Genomic DNA, 11,792 nt, shown 5'->3' on the forward strand with positions numbered 1-11,792 from the left:
TTCACAGTTATGAAATGCAAGGTCATTTGATATCACAGCTATGAACATGTAGGCAGCTGAGCAGTGGATGCCGAGCTGCAGGTGGAAACTCGTCACTCTTGTAGCAGCCCGATTAAATGTTGGCTGTCATTTGGCCCTTTGACATAAGTGAATAATGATCCAAGTTATAACTGACTCGTTGGTTAACCTTATTAAATAAATGAGCCAAATTATAGTTGTTATATTCCTCTCAATGTTTGAGTGAATTATAATAAGGTTTGTGCAATGGATTAAAATTATAGGTCCTCTTCCTAAAAACAAAAAAAATCAAAACGGAATACATACCATGTTTTGTTTTCAATCTTTGGGCTTCATGGTCTGACCTCCTAAAGCTCTCCTGTGAATGTCTAGGGGTCCATGAACCACAGGTAAACAACCACTCAATTAAAGGCCAGGGGAACTTGAACTTGGGACCCTGGGACAAGTACCTGTAGATAGATTTTCCTGTCCATATAGCTCCGTTTTTAATAACTTAGTTTTTGACAATTATTCTCACTTAAACATAAGTAATCAATTTATATTGATTTTTATCTACCTTAACACTTAGTCTCTTTCTCCAGAGCATCACAGGATTTTGACATGGGTACAATTACCATCATCTAACAAACTGGAAAATTTTGCTTTAACTGCAGTCCTACTTTGATTTCATAGAGATGATTTATTACAGGACATTTAACCAAAGGCACCTGTTTCCTAAAAGTTAAAGCACTGTTACGCAGTGAAAGCAGTTTAACACAGGTACACACACAATCTTCCATACAACCCAAAACACTTCTTTATCCCTTTCTGCATTAATTTTCTTGTTGTTAGTTTTGAGCATTTATATGGCAATACATAGTGGTAGATGCACTGAAAGATTATTTTCTAATTGGGAAGTAAGCTTGCATTCTCACCATGTGAGACTCTGTAGAAGGTAAGGAACTTTCTATGTAATGGATATATTGGAATATCCCTAGGCATACATATCAAATGTAATGGGGGTGCGTGGGTGGCTCAGTCGGTTAAGCATCTGACTCTTGCTCAGGTCATGATCTCAGAGTTCTGAGATCGAGCCTCACATCTTCTCCCTTTCCCACTCCCCGTGTTTGTGCTCTCTCTCTCTGTCAAATAAATAAATAAAATCTTAATAAGTAAATAAATACAAATAAAATGTAATGTGTATAATTGCTTCAAAATACGTTCTTATGAAGAAGAGAGCAATCAAGCTAAACTTGCTGGTACCTCTTCTCCTGCCTTGCGTTCAACTTCCCTTACCCGTCTTTCCCCCAATCTCAAATTAGAAAGAAATAAAAAAAGCACAAAAAAAGAAGTTAGAAAATGATCTCATCTTTGGTCTTCCTTAAGTATTTTACTCATCTCTTCTAAGAATGCTAGGTACATTTCAACATTTGTATAAATGAATGAATCTCTTGGGGCACCTGGGTGGCTCAGTCGTTAAGCGGCTGCCTTCAGCTCAGGTCATGATCCCAATGTCCTGGGATCAAGCCCCGCATCGGGCTCCTTGCTCAGCAGGAAGCCTGCTTCTCCCTCTCCCACTCCCCTGCTTGCGTTCCCTCTCTCGCTGTGTCTCTCTCTGTCAAATAAATAAAATCTTAAAAAAAAAAATAAATGAATGAATCTCTCACTTTGATCCAAGAAGAATTTCTGGTTGACAACATACAGATGTTTGATTTTTCAAAAGAATTAGAATATGGATTTTTCTGTTAGATATTCTTTCTTGAGAAATATTGGCAGCAAATTCAAAATTTTATATGACATTAGGTTAGCCAATTAAAACACACAGATAACTTGAATTTGGCTGGAGTGTCGCTGTTTAGTGTTGTTCTTTAAACTGTAGGATAGGCGACAGTGTTCCTCACCAAAGAAGACAACAGGGAAAGAAATAACTATGTGTCTTCATTTTCTTTCTTACTGTTACCAGGTGCTGTGATAATCAGTTCCATTCTACCACCAAAACATGAGCTTGAACAACTTTTTCATAGGGCATCCACCCAATAATTATGTATTGGTTCTGCCAAAAATAGAGAACCCAGATCAAAATTTCCCCATATTATGTCCTTATAGTTTATGTCTTCATGATTCTTAAGACAAAATGTAATACATGGATGGGTATTTGAGTGTGTTGGAGAGTGGGAAGATGTGGAGCAAGTCTTTAAACTTTATTGACCAGGAGCTACATTTAGCAAGAATCTATACCTACCCTGCAAGTTTTGGAGGATCACCAAGATGGTAGCCAAGGCAGGAATTTAGTGTCTGACCCACTCTTTGGGTATTTGTGGAAATATGTTCATTGTCCTTTCTTGGAAAGAACATACTTTTTTTTTTTTTAAAGATTTTGTTTATTTGAGAGAGAGAGAATGAGAGAGAGCACATGAGAGGGGGGAGGGTCAGAGGGAGAAGCAGACTCCCCGCCGAGCAAGGAGCCTGATGCGGGACTCGATCCAGGGACTCCAGGATCATGACCTGAGCCAAAGGCAGTCGCTTAACCAACTGAGCCACCCAGGCGCCCCAAAAGAACATACTTTTATTCTCGTTTTCTTTAGCGGTGTGTCTCATCTCTTGCAACCAAAGGAATTTAATAATCAAAATTAAAAACTTCCCTTACGGTTTGGGTGAGGGTGTTGAGTATTCCTTTGAGAGACGTGGAACTTGTGTTGTCAAATAGGTTCCAACAGAGTCAGAGGTTAGGTATCTGTATCTAATTGACATAAAGACTCTATCAACCAATGATTGAAAATTAAGTTTAAATTCTAAGTAGTGAGGCAAGTTTTGATTATTTTAAAAGACGACAAAAATGGCCCCTTTGTACATTTTATACTTTTCAAATATAGAGTTTTGACATGCCTAAAGGGATAAATTCATCAATTCAAGTTAGGCATTTTATTAACCAAACAGGGGGTGAACTCACAAAATAGATTACAGTTTTCCCCGTTTTGTTAGGAAATAATATGGTCTTTGGAGTAGGGAAATGAAAGAAATTAAAATGGTGGCAACCAAGCATACAAGCCAGAAATTTCAGTTTTCCCTTTTTCTAGCTTGCTCACTTGCAGATAATCATTATTAATCTGTGATGACCAGGAATGCTTTGCCTGAGGGCAACTGGAAACAACATGGAACGTGTAAAGAGCTTTGGAGCTACACCGAGCAGGCTTCAGACCAATGCTCTGCCCTTTACTAGTGGTATGATTTTGAGCAAGACATTTAAATTTAGTGGGTCTTGGCTACTTTGTCTAGAAAAGGGAGATAAATCCTATCACCTCACAGAGTCGTGGTGAACACTAGAAATAGTTTGCATGGCTTAAAACATTAGTCATGATCTATTAATGAGAGTCATCCCTATTATGGTTATGTTTAGGATTTAAGAAATGTTTCTTGAGAGGCCCATTAAACACCTTTTTGGAAATTAATATATTGGATCTGACCAGTGCCCCTGTTTCAGTGGCTTTCAAATTCTAAAACTTTTCAAGAATAACTTTTAAAAATAAAAGATAAGGTTTTGGGGTATTTTTGTTTCTTGATTGTGCTGATGTTTTTGTTTTGCTGTTTAATTTTTGTGTTTTACTATTATGTCTTAGGTTTTTACAGTGTTTTTTTAAAGTAAATACCTGTGCAAGTAGTGAGATTAAAAAAACGAGTCCCCCTTTTGAGGACATGTGAGTATGATTGTAAACACGCTCGGGAGTGGACACAGAGATTACAATCTCCCTTTTACTGTTTCACAGGTGACTTACAAGAAGCTCACACTATTGAGGAAGCCAACGAGGTGAAAAATAGCCTCCCAATGCTCTCGCAAAAGTGAAAAGTTTGGTTTGCATCCTATTGGAAAATATTTAAATTGTAATCTCTCCAAATCCATACTATTTTTATTTTCTACATATTTGTGGGTGTTTCAAGGACTTTCCACGTAGCGTGATTTCAGTCAAATCATGTCAAATATTTATGTTTATATTCGATTGGTCAAAGGAGGGATATTTGTTCATGTGAGAAGCTAATTGCTAGTGTAAAAAGTTATAGATATTTTTACTTAAATGGTAAGCAGGGCGATAAAGTTCAAATGTGCAAAATCGCAAAGTCAATTACAGTTTCAAAGCAATCTGCTTTAAATAAGGGGAATTAGAGATAATTTGCTGTTTCTACAAACTGATATACCTGTATTTCATTTCCCACATACCTATTTGACATTTCTACATGTGCTGCTGATGTTGTATTACCACACTTGACAATGTGTAGTAAGTTACATTTTGGTTGTTGTTATTTGGATGCAACACCGGGGTCAAAGGTTGACCTCAGTTTCTCACAGATGAACCCCCAGAGAATTTTACTATCTGTGGGCAGCATCATTTTGGCTTAGGAGCAACATCAAAGTATGTGTGTTTTATTATAGCATGAAAAGTGTGACTTTATGTCCCAAGAATACATATTCTGACAATCTCAGTGGTAAAGATGAATTGCTTATCTTCATTCTTCAGAGGCTACAGCATTTTAGAAAAAAAGAAATGAGTGATAGCAAATTTCTTAATTTTGACTATCATTACAATAGTTCAGTTGATTATGTGGCAGCTTGCATTGACTTACCAAGAAGGCAACTTGAAGAAGGAAAATTCTCTATTTATTTTAAGTGGAATTGATAGATACAGTTTTGAATTATCCTAGAATTACTTTTTTTTATTGCTACACAAATGAGTACAGTTAATGCCTATGATCATTTTTTACAAATTCACAGGTACTAAGTGGATGATTAGAATGACCAATTCAATTCTTCTGGTAAATTTTAAAGCATCTTTCTACTATGAATTTTCAATAATAGAAATGAAGAAGGAAAAAAGAAAGAAAAGAGGAAAAGAAGAAGGGAAGGAAGGAAGGAAAGACTAGCTTTATTTTAATTATTTGGTCATACATTATCATTAGAGGGCATTTCATTTGAAATAAAAAATTGACTTACTGGGATTAAGTGGAGACACATGCAGAGGTTTGAAAGGAGAGAAATAGGACAATTTAGGCAGGTTCCTGCTGCTATTCTGAGTCATTTTCCAGGTTTACAGGTTTCCAATGATCTATTATTATTATTCTCAAATAAATAACTCAAGAAAGGCATTTTCCCAGAAATGAATATTTATTCTTGAAGCATTATAGTGTATTAAAGAATTCTCGTATTCTGTCAGAAAATGCTCTAAAATAACACAAATAAATAAATTCGTGTGTACCATGAATTTCACTTCATAGTTAACAGCTGTAGCTCTTGTCTCCTGGATATTCAGTGGATAGGGGTGTGTGTGTGTGTGTGTGTGTGTGTGCGTGTACACTCTGTGTTTTAAATGTCAATTGGTTGTGGGCATAGCATGGCTTGTCGGAAGGTATGGTAGGTAGAATAAGACATTTAATTCAGGTTTAAGACAGATTTAATTCAGCACCTGGGGCAGAAATGTGAGGCACTAAAAAAGAAATGAAAATGAATCAGCAAAGGGTTTGAGTTTTATTTTATTTTATTTTATTTATTTACTTGAGAGACAGAGACAGTGAGTGAGAGGGAAGGAGCATGGGGCGGGGCAGTGGCAGAGGGAGAGGGAGAAGCAGGCTCCCCTCTGAGCAGGGAGCCCAATGTGGGGCTCCATCCCTGGACTCCAGGATCATGACCTGAGCAGAAAGCAGACACTTCACCGACTGAGCCACCCAGGTGCCCCAGAAAAGGGTTTTAAAAACTGAATTAACTAAGTCCAGGAGCAGGCAGAGTACTAGTAACTGCTAGTGAATAGAACTAACAAACATTTCTGAGGAGATCTCCAGGGAGCATGATTCCTCAGGTGTCAGGGAACTGGAAAATGTGAGACTCTTCCATTCTTCACTTGAGGAACGTCCTAAGGAAACTAGGCAGGAAAAATCTTTCTTCTTCATCGCCCAAGAGAGTTTGAGAGGGGGACTCTGGGCTTGATTTAGAGGGGGACTTAAGAAGCCAGTCAACAAAAGGAGATCGAGGTTGAAAAGAGTTAAACTTGGGGGGTGGGGATGACATATTGCCTCAAGTACACATCTAATTTTATTTCAGAAATGACTGATATGGATTCTGTTTCCTATGATATCCTCATATGTCCCTGTAACTTGCCTGCCAGTGACTCCAAATGGCTCCCATTGAAGCTGGATTTTGTACCTGCCATTTGCAATGTCTTACTGTGGAGAAGTAGAGCATAAGAGTTGAGGGGGGATATCTTATCCCAAAGTCAGAGTTTTAAGAGACACTTCTGCCTGGCAACCCAGCAGTAGCAGAAATGAAAAGTGGCAAGAACTCTCCCTCCCCCCCTCACCCTGGGGGCATCTGTGATTCTTTTTAGAGCAATAGCTATTTAGCAAAACTAAAAGATCTGTATGGTTAAATTAATGATTTAGTTTACATTCTATGACTAGTGCTCTCTGTGGCCAATTTTATGGTGCTTATTTTTTAGTAGGGCTTAGAAACAATGGGGACGTCTGCAATTTAAAGTATCAGTTATGTTTGTTAAAGTGGGGCGCTTGGGTGGCTCAGTCAGTTAAGCATCTGACTCTTGATTTCGGCTCAGGTCATGCCCTCAGGGTCCTGAGATTGAGCCCCGTGCCCGGCTCTGAGCTCAGTGCAGAGTCTTGCTTGAGATTCTCTCTCTCCCCCTCCCTCTTCCCCTTCCCCAGATTTCAAGCTCTCTCTCTCTATTAAAAAAAAAAAAGTTTGTTAAAGTAATATTGGGATGTAATCTGACCTTTTACTAGTGAATAACCTTTGTCATTCACTTTGTGTAGCATCTCTGGGCTTTGGTTTCTCATCTGTAAAATGGGAGTAATATTTACTTTTATAATGTTGTAAGGAATTGTGAGATAAAGCAAAGTATCTTTATTTCTGGTAGAGGGTAGGTAGATGATAAATGGTACTCATTGTTACTGTCAACACTGAGTAAATAGTGATTTTTTTCCATTCACCCCTTGTACTCAGAAATTAAATTCTTTAATTGGGGATAATGGATACTCTATCTGGATCTAATCTAGAAGTTTCTCTGTAACTGAACATACTATTATTCTGATTTTCACAATTTTTAAAAAATGAAGGACAAACAGAGGGAAATAAATATGGTCTGTTGATGACATCCACAGTTGGCTGTTTATTTAGAAATTATGTGGGACTAAAAAAGGGCTTTGTCATATTGCTCAACATGAAGTATATGGAAAACAACAGGACAGATTTTAGTACGTGGAAAATGGAGTTTGGAAACCATTTTGAAAAAAAACAGAAAGAAAAAAAAACAATTGTCCAGGAGCACAAAGACTTGATCCATATTTCAACAGGGAATGAAATTCAGTTCCAATTTTCTTCGTGCCCAAAGAAAAAAAACATACTGATGGACTCTTCCAAAAAATAACTAAATGTGATGATTATTTTGTGAAGTAGTCAGAGAACTCCTTGAAATATTTTACCATTGCATTTAGCTCCAGCCACAAATTCATTCTGATCTTTCTTCTGTAAGTAATACTGTCAAACAGCATTTAGCCGGTTGGGTTACCTGCTCATGGAGTATAAAGTGCATTGCTGGCTTGGACTATTTCCCCTTGTTACTGAGATACCTGACTCTCAGAAGGAGAACACAGCACAGCCCTCTCTCTGCCTTAGCTTCGAGCCCTGAGCTGAGAACTTGAGAATGGCCACCCAGTTTCACTTCTCTAGGTGATGCCTGCTCACAATCACTTGGTACAGGGTCTTAGGGGCAACAGATGGCCCAGCATATATGTTGAACTGAATTGAGATTGTGAGAAAAGTACCTGAGGAAGTAATTCAGGGCTACTTAAAAATATTCATGTTGATGCAGCCTCAGGACTTGCAGGTTCTCAGTGATAGAATTTTCCCTTCGAAAGCTCAGGCCCTGGAATAATTGAAGCAAGTGCAAATTTTACAAGCTACGTGTGACCTTGGGCAAGTTCCTTAAACTTGCTAAATCCAGTTTCCTCATCTATATAAAACCTAAAAAATAATATTACCTATATCATGGAGTTACTGTTGGGATTAAATGTGATAATTTATGTGAAATGCTTAACATAGTACTTAGCACCTAGTAAGCAAACAATAAATATTATTTCTATTATAACTGGATGTTTGATAAGCAAATGATCAAGACTGTCACTGAAGTCCTCTTTACTAGATTGGACTGACCATTTACAAATTTAGACCAAATAAATACTATAAAAATGCAAAATGTTATAATTAAATAAATCATCATAAACAGGATTTTTTTAAAAAAGATTTTATTTATTTATTTGAGAGAGAGATAGTGAGAGAGAGTACGAGCAGTGGGGAGAGGGTGAGGGAGGCTAGTAGGGAGCCTGATGTGGGGCTCTATCCCAGGACCCTGGGATCCTAACCTGAGCCAAAGGCAGATGCTCAACCGACTGAGCCACCCAGGTGCATAAGAACAGACTCTTTTTATTAAAATCCTATAAAAAAACCCCTATATTCTCAATTGTGATGAGGGTTTTGGATTCAATAATCATGAAGAAGCTAACATTTAAATTCTACAGAGTATTAATTCTTTAATTACAAAATATGTATTTATAATGGCATTCAAATTAGATACCTGATTCCTTGCTTAAATTTCTTACTGAGATTGATCCAAAAATTTAAGGCAGAGACATCTTCACCTAATCTGAAACTAACTTATCTGAATAGAGCATAGATCAGGTATTGGGGAAATTCTAAATTACATTCTAGTTAACATTGCGAACCCTTTCTGAAGTTTGTTTCCATTGAGTATGTCTTAACGGCACTGTTGTGATTTTTCATTTTATGGGAAAACAAGGATGCAAAGGGAGTAAGATGCTGTGAGAAAGACTCCACAGGGAGATACTGGAACTCTCGATGGAGAAATGACTGTGGTAGATTTGCGAACTGATTTCTAGACTTGGATTGTTCAGATGAATTCAGGTAAACTTAAGAGAAACATCTGCACTTTATCTGAAAGACCAACAATTTTGGCAGCTTGCCCATCTCTCTGTCTGATTTTCTCCAGAGCAAGTATATGAGAATTATGTTCTTTACTACCACTCCAACCACTTCCCGTTTTCAGCTGCACAACACTTCCAAAAAACATAGACCATGTGATGCTGTTCAAGTTAAACTGAATGACAAACATTTACATTTATTTGTTTGTTTATTGTCCACAACACCCAATCTAGACAATATGTCCTCCCTCAATGACCCAACCAATACCCAGATCCTATAGTAGGTTCTTCCTAGCATCCTCTTACTCAGGCACCCGGTTCTTCCTCATAGTCTGTGTGTTTGCTACAACAAACTGTAGTGTTGTTCTCAGGAGTCTGTGGCTACAGGGTACTGACAATATCTTTGGGTTCTGATTAGAAGATTTGGTGATTTTCCTTACACAACACTGCTTATGAGGAGCAGAGCTAGGTTTTCCACCCAGCCCGAGTTCATAGTTTCCACCCTCAAACATACATGGTGGTTGATACAATGGGAAAAATTGAAATCACTAAGGATAAGGTGCCCATTACTATGAGATGGGGGTTCAGAAGGAAACACTTGGAAATATACACATTTAAGACAAACTTGGTGGAAGATAAGCCAACAAAAGTAAGGAGAAAGCAGTGTCATGAACCCCCCAAAAATGAGTGTCAAAGGTTGCAGAAAGGGTTAGTTAAATAAGGAATGAAAAAAACATCTACTGGATTGAACAATGAGGTGATCATCAGGAAATTCTGGGAGAGAAGTAGGGATAGAAGCCAATGTTTGTAGCAGGGCTCCTTCCTCTTTTCCTTCCATTACAAATGTTTGATGAGGACAAAGATTCCTTTTAATGGAAGGAAAAGAGAGAGACCACTGGAAATGACAGGGGCCAAGGTCAAGATTTTTACTTCCATTTTTCTAATAGAGGAGAAACTTGAGAATGGATACCAATGGGAGAGGAAGAGACAGAAGAGAGAGAGACTGAAGAGGCAGGGGACAGATAAAAGAGTGGAGGTCTGAAGAGAGAGGATCCCAGGGGACATGTGTGAAAGGACATTCCTTATTTAACTAGACCTTTCTACAACCTTTGAATGAGTCAGTTGAATCCATTAAAAGGCTCTACTGATGGTGCAAACTCAGAGTGAAGTACAGTTGACTCTTGGACAATGCGGGGGGTGGGGTAGGGCCATCAACCCCTGCACAGTTGAAAATCCACATATAACTTTTGACTCCCCCAGAACTTAATTACTGAAAGCCTATTGTTGACCAGAAGCCTTACCGATCACATAAACGGTTGGGTGACACATATTCTGTATGTTATATGTATATATACTTTATACAGTATGTAAAAGAAAAGGTGTTATGAAGAAGATCATAAGGAAGAGAAAATACATTTACAGAACTGTACTGTAAAAAACTGTAAAAAATACATTTACAGAACTGTACTGTGCATAAGTGGACCTGTGCAGTTCAAACCCAAGTTGTTCAAGGGTCAACTGAAATTTAGGTGACTAGCATGTGGCGGCTCTCAGGATTCCAGGTGGGGTTCTCAGGGCCTCTGAAAGCAGCCGGTGCTGTGACTGGGTCTGAAGCAGGCTTGCGGCGGAGAGCATGTCACACAGGGAAAAGAATGCATTGTGTCTCCTCAAGACGGGCAGGAGTGAAAAATACAGAGAAGGTGTTACACAATTAGACTTGCACAGTGATTAACAAAGCACTGCTGAATCATTCATTTCCACTTATTTAATCTGGATTCAGTCCTGATGTTATGGGGATTATGCAACTTTCCTGCAATTTGCAAGCACCACCCCTTTGTTTAGAAGTAGTTATTGAAAATGATAAAATTGGGTCAGAGGCCATGTCCACACATGGTCACACACTCAGTACTTTCACTACAAACCTACAGGAATGCGTTGGTCTCCTGTTCTTTTTGATAACAAGATGATGTGAAAAAGTGTCATAGGAACAAAGTTTCTCTTCGTATTTCAGTTCAAGCCGTCAAGAGTAGCCAAAAATATTTCTGCTGAAATGCAGATGAAATTCAAGACACTTAGCTAAATGTGAATTTTAGATAAACCAAGTGGAAGTATGGCCCAAATATTGCATGACACATACTTACACTAAAAATATGTTTGTTCTTGGAGGCACCTGGTTGGCTCAGTCGTTAAGAGTCTGCCTTTGGCTCAGGTTATGATCCCAGGGTCCTGGGATCGAGCCCTGCATCGGGCTCCCTCTTGGCAGGAAGGCTGCTTCTCCCTCTCCCACTCCACCTGCTTGTGTTCCCTCTCTTGTTGTCTCTCTCTCTGTCAAATAAATAAAATCTTAAAAAAAAAATGTTTGTACTTTATCTTAAATTCAAGTTAGAGTGGGCATCCTGGGTCTTTCTTTGTTGAATATGATATGGTTACCCTGAAGTCATCATTGCTCAGACTGGGTTTCATGATGATAGAACCGCTGTGGAGGAGCATTTGGCCAGAGCACCAGCACTAATTCCTACGCGAATATTCCCCTGAAAGACAAGTGCAGCACTTTAATCAACTTACTAAGACGTGAATCCATCCCAGTGGTTTCCCTTCTCAAAAGATTCTACTATAAGTAAAACATCAAACCAGAATCTTTTGGATTCCTATTTTGCTTCTGAGGTTACTACCGGTATTTCTTTGGACCATCTCCAACCCAAGATACCCAAGGAAATAGATCATATCAAAGGGAGAATTCACAGCATCCACAACTATCTATTCAGGTATTATGTTGTATGTTTATTAAGAGGAAGATTCGATCC

The sequence above is a fragment of the Leptonychotes weddellii genome, chromosome 5, assembly GCF_054177405.1.
Source record: "Leptonychotes weddellii isolate Sample4059 chromosome 5, ASM5417740v2, whole genome shotgun sequence".
Lineage (NCBI taxonomy): Eukaryota > Metazoa > Chordata > Mammalia > Carnivora > Phocidae > Leptonychotes > Leptonychotes weddellii.